Here is a 5607-nt window from a genome sequence, read left to right as displayed (position 1 = left end):
ATCCACTCCCCTAGAGGCACCCCAACCGGCTTTGCGCCGATCACTGAGAACTGCAAAACCTCCTGACAGACTCACTTATACCAACTTTTAAGAAACATCAGCCCGATGGACTAGATCTATAGAAGGGGTGAATGTAATGAAATCTGTTTTGCACTCATAGAGTCATAGGCCTAGAAATTCAGTTTGGGCCCGCCAGCTCGCTTGCGCCCAGAAGTTACCGCTGCGCGCGGAGCCACTTGCACCCGCCGGAAATTCAGTTTCAGCACCTCAAGTCGAAGCCGGCCGCTATTCAAGGGTGTGGCCGCCCCCGCTTGGGGCGCTGAAACTGAATTTCGGCGCGCTAGGTGCCGCAGCGCCACCCGCTGCGGAGCGGCAGGCTGCGGTACTGCAGGCCTTCCTCCCTCTCTTAAGGGGGAGGTGCCTGCAACAGCGAGATTGCCGCTCGTTAGTGCCGGCAAATGAGCCCGGCACCACGGAGAAGTGCCAGGCTCCCGGAAAACAGCCGGCAATGCCGCGGGGGGGAGGGTGGAGGAGGCCGGGGAAGGAGGTGCGGGCAGGCGGCCACCGAAAAAGCGGCCGGCCGCACCTCCGCCTTAACTCGCCCCACTAAGGCTGCAGGATGGCCCCGTTTTCAGATCGCTGTGAGCGGCCGCTGCGGAAGAGGCAGCCGCAACTAAATATGGCGGTCGGGCCGGTAGCGGGGCACTGCGCACACCGATGACGTCATCGGTGGCGGCGCAGCACTACTGGCTAACGCCGCCATTACCGCAGTGCTGAATATCGGCGCAATCTCAGCAAGTGGCGCAAAAGCCCTCTTTGGGCGAAAACTGGGCGCAAAGCCTACTGAATTTCTAGCCCAAAGAGTCATAGAGTCATGTATATTACCCTCCCCCACTGTGTATAGTTTCACTTCCTCTTTCCCGACTAACCTGGGAGGTTCCAGGTCTTGGCTCTTGGCTCCGCCCCTGACTTCTCTTACATAAAGATCCCAGGATCTGTATGACTCATTCCTGTGAACCAGTCGGCGTGTTGAGATGTTAGCTCTGATCTTAGTGATTAAAAGCCAACTTGTTTAAATCTATAACTTCTAGTTTTGTGGTTATTGAAGGCCCATCAATGGCTTATTGGCCTCTGCTGCTCCGCTGCATGATTATCATTTGAAAGCTGTACAGATCACTAACTACACGGTAGACAGCATTCAGAGACTGCTGCATCCAGTTACAAACTATCACTTTAAATGATAGCACGGTGATAGCACGGTGGCAGCACGGTGGCATAGTGGTTAGCACTGTTGCCTCACAGCGCCAGGGACCCGGGTTCGAATCCGGTCTCGGGTGACTGTCTGTGTGGAGTTTGCACATTCTCCCCGTGTTTGCGTGGGTTTTCTCCGGGTGCTCCGGTTTCCTCCCACAGTCCAAAGATGTGCGGGGTTAGGTTGATTGGCCATGATAAAAATTGACCCTTAGTGTTAGGGGGATTAAATACGTGGGGTTACGGGGATAGGGTGGGATATGTGTTGGTGTAGGGGTTACGGGGATCGGGTGGGACATGTGTCGGTGCAGGCTCGATGGGCCGAAATGGCCTCTATCTGTACTGTGAGGTTTCTGTGATTCTGTGATTCTGTGACTGAACTCTCTCCATTTGCGAAGCATGGTTAAGATGAAGTGTTGGGCAGAGTGGGCAGAGCATGGGAGGGAGGGGGTTTGAATGAAAACTAGGAACAAAAACAGCTTGTACATAATTATTTAAACCATGACTCTGGACAGCAAAGGTGGATCGGTATCACCTCCCTGTGGATTGTTCGCTGCGAGGAGGATATCGGGGGAGGGGAGAGCCATGCAGGGTTACAGAACTGTAAACCCAATTACAAAGGGCACAGTGAATGCTCGGTGGGGGGGGGGCAGGGGAAATTGGGTGGGGGAGGGGGAAGAAGGGAGACCGAGGGAGGGGAAGAGGGGAGATCAGGGGGGACGAGGGGTGACCGAGGGGGAGGGGGAAGAGGGGAGATCTGTGGGGGGGAAATGGGGAAACTGAAGGTGGGGGGAGAGCGAGGCAGGGAAGAAGGGAGGTCTGTGGGGGAGAAGTGGGGAAACTGAAGGTGGGGGGGAGCGCGAGGCAGGGAAGAGGGGAGATCGGGGGGGAAGTGGGGAAACTGAAGGTGGGGGGAGAGCAAGGCGGGGAAAAGGGGAGATCGGGGGGAAGTGGGGAAACTGAAGGTGGGGGGAGAGCGAGGCGGGGAAGAGGGGAGATCGGGGGGAAGTGGGGAAACTGAAGGTGGGGGAAAGCGGGAGATCGGGGGGGAAGTGGGGAAATTGAAGGTGAGGGGGAGAGCGAGGCGGGGGAAGAGGGGAGATCGGGGGAAGTGGGGAAACTGAAGGTGGGGGGGAGAGCGCAGCGGGGGAAGAGGGGTGATCGAGGGGGAAGTGGGGAAACTGAAGATGGGGGGACGGCGAGGTGGGGAAGAGGGGCGCTCGGGGGGGGGGAAATTGAAGGTAACTCACGGAAATTGTACCGATAACTAATAATAAAATAACACTCATTCCCCTTACAACCAATACTATTACAATAACTCACTGATCACCTATATGTAACTAGTAGTACTAGGTGTAACATCCCAATATCCTGCCTGTAACTAATAGTAATCCCATAACCCACTTATATTTACATTATGACTAGTCTCCCTGTGTAACAGGCTCGAAGGGCTGAATGGCCTCCTCCTGTTCCTGTGTAACAGGCTCGAGGGGCTGAATGGCCTCCTCCTGTTCCTGTGTAACAGGCTCGAGGGGCTGAATGGCCTCCTCCTGTTCCTGTGTAACAGGCTCGAAGGGCTGAATGGCCTCCTCCTGTTCCTGTGTAACAGGCTCGAGGAGCTGAATGGCCTCATCCTGTTCCTGTGTAACAGGCTCAAGGGGCTGAATAGTCTCCTCCTGTTCCTGTATAATTGACTCGAGCGGCTGAATGGCCTCATCCTTTTCCTGTGTAACATGCTCGAGTGGCTGAATGGCCTCATCCTGTTCCTGTGTAACATGCTCGAGGGGCTGAATGGCCTCCTCCTTTTCCTGTAAAGCAGGCTCGAGGGGCTGAATGGCCTCCTCCTGTTCCTGTGTAACAGGCTCGAAGGGCTGAATGGCCTCCTCCTGTTCCTGTGTAACAGGCTCGCGGGGCTGAATGGCCTCATCCTGTTCCTGTGTAACATGCTCGAGGGGCTGAATGGCCTCCTCCTTTTCCTGTAAAGCAGGCTCGAGGGGCTGAATGGCCTCCTCCTGTTCCTGTGTAACAGGCTCGAAGGGCTGAATGGCCTCCTCCTGTTCCTGTGTAACTGTCTTGAGGGGCTGAATGGCCTTCTCCTGTTCCTGTGTAACAGGCTCGAGGAGCTGAATGGCCTCCTCCTGTTCCTGTGTAACAGGCTCGAGGGGCTGAATGGCCTCCTCCTGTTCCTGTGTAACAGGCTCGAGGGGCTGAATGGCCTCCTCCTGTTCCTGTGTAACAGGCTCGAGGGGCTGGATGGCCGCCTCCTGCTCCTGTGTAACAGACTCGAGGGGCTGAATGGCCTCCTCCTGTTCCTGTGTAACAGACTCGAGGGACTGAATGGCCTCCTCCTGTTCCTAATGTAACAGAATCGAGGGGCTGAATGGCCTCCTCCTGTTCCTAATGTAACAGAATCGAGGGGCTGAATGGCCTCCTCCTGTTCCTGTGTAACAGACTCGAAGGGCAGAATAGCCTCCTCCTGTTCCTGTGTAACTGACCCGGGGGGCTGAATGACTTCCTCCTGTTCCTGTGTAACTGACCCGAGGGGCTGAATGGCCTCCTCCTGTTCCTGTGTAACTGACCCGAGGGGCTGAATGGCCTCCTCCTGTTCCTGTGTAACAGACTCGAGGGACTGAATGGCCTCCTCCTGTTCCTAATGTAACAGAATCGAGGGGCTGAATGGCCTCCTCCTGTTCCTAATGTAACAGAATCGAGGGGCTGAATGGCCTCCTCCTGTTCCTGTGTAACAGACTCGAAGGGCAGAATAGCCTCCTCCTGTTCCTGTGTAACTGACCCGGGGGGCTGAATGACTTCCTCCTGTTCCTGTGTAACTGACCCGAGGGGCTGAATGGCCTCCTCCTGTTCCTGTGTAACTGACCCGAGGGGCTGAATGGCCTCCTCCTGTTCCTATGTCATAAAGTCATAACGGCACAGAAGGAGGCCACTCAGCCCAATGAATCCGTGCCGGCTCTCTGTACAACAATCCAGTCAATTCCATTCCCCCACTCTATCCCCGTAGCCCTTCAAGTTTACTTCCCTCAAGTGCCTATCTAATTTCTTTTGGAAATCATTGAGTGTCTCCACTTCCACTACCCTTGTCGGCAGCGAGTTCCAGATCATCACCACTCGCTGTGTAAAAATGTTCTTCCTCACATCCCCCCTGTATTTCTTGCCCAAAACCTTAAATCTGTGTCCCCTAGTCCTTGTACCATCAGCTAATGGGAACAGCCTTTCCCCATCTAGCCTATCCAAACCCGCCATAATCTTGTAGACCTCTATCAAATCACCCCTCAACCTCCTTTGCTCCAAGGAGAACAACCCCAGCTTCTCCAGCCTAACCTTGTAGCTAAAGTCTGTCATCCCTGGAACCATTCTGGTAAATCTCCTCTGCATCCTCTCAAGGACCATCACATCCTTCCTGAAGTGTGGTGAACAGAACTGGATGCAATAATCCAGTTGAGGCCTAACCACAGCTTCATAAAGGTTCATCATAACTTCTCTGCTATTGTACTCAATACCTCTATTTATGAAGCCCAAGATGCCATATGCTTTGCTAACCAGTCTCTCAATATGTCCCGCCACCTTCAGGGACCTATGCACATCAGCTCCCAGGTCTCTCTGTCCCTGCACACTCTTTAAAATGGTGCCATTAAGTGTATATTGCCTCTCCATAACCCTTCTGCCAAAATGCATCACCTCACACTTCTCTGTATTAAATTCCAGCCTCAAGGGGCTGAATGGCCTCCCCCTGTTCCTACATAACAGCCTCGAGGGGCTGAGTGGCCTCCTCCTGTTCCTATATATCAGGCTCGAGAGGCTGAATGGCCTCCTCCTGTTCCTGTATAACAGCCTCGAGGGGCTGAGTGGCCTCCTCCTGTTCCTATATATCAGGCTCGAGAGGCTGAATGGCCTCCTCCTGTTCCTGTATAACAGGCTCGAGGGGCTGAATGGCCTCCTCCTGTTCCTGTGTAACAGGCTCAAGGGGCTGAATAGCCTCCTCCTGTTCCTGTGTAACAGGCTCGAGGGGCTGAATGGCCGCCTCCTGTTCCTGTGTAACAGGCTCGAGGGGCTGAATGGCCTCCTCCTGTTCCTAATGAAACAGGCTCGAGGGGCTGAATGGCCTCCTCCTGTTCCTGTGTAACAGGCTCAAGGGGCTGAATGGCCTCCTCCTGTTCCTAATGAAACAGGCTTGAGGGGCTGAATGGCCTCCTCCTGTTCCTGTGTAACAGGCTCGAGGGGCTGAATGGCCTCCTCCTGTCCCTGTGTAATAGGCTCGAGGGGCTGAATGGCCTCCTCCTGTTCCTGTGTAACAGGCTCGAGGGGCTGAATGGCCTCCTCCTGTCCCTGTGTAATAGGCTC

The sequence above is a fragment of the Somniosus microcephalus genome, chromosome 1 (assembly GCF_052327205.1).
Source record: "Somniosus microcephalus isolate GS21.2 chromosome 1, FLI_Smic_1.0, whole genome shotgun sequence".
In the NCBI taxonomy this organism is placed as follows: Eukaryota; Metazoa; Chordata; class Chondrichthyes; order Squaliformes; family Somniosidae; genus Somniosus; species Somniosus microcephalus.
The sequence above is the reverse complement of the archived record's forward strand: the minus strand, read 5'-3'. Positions refer to the sequence as shown.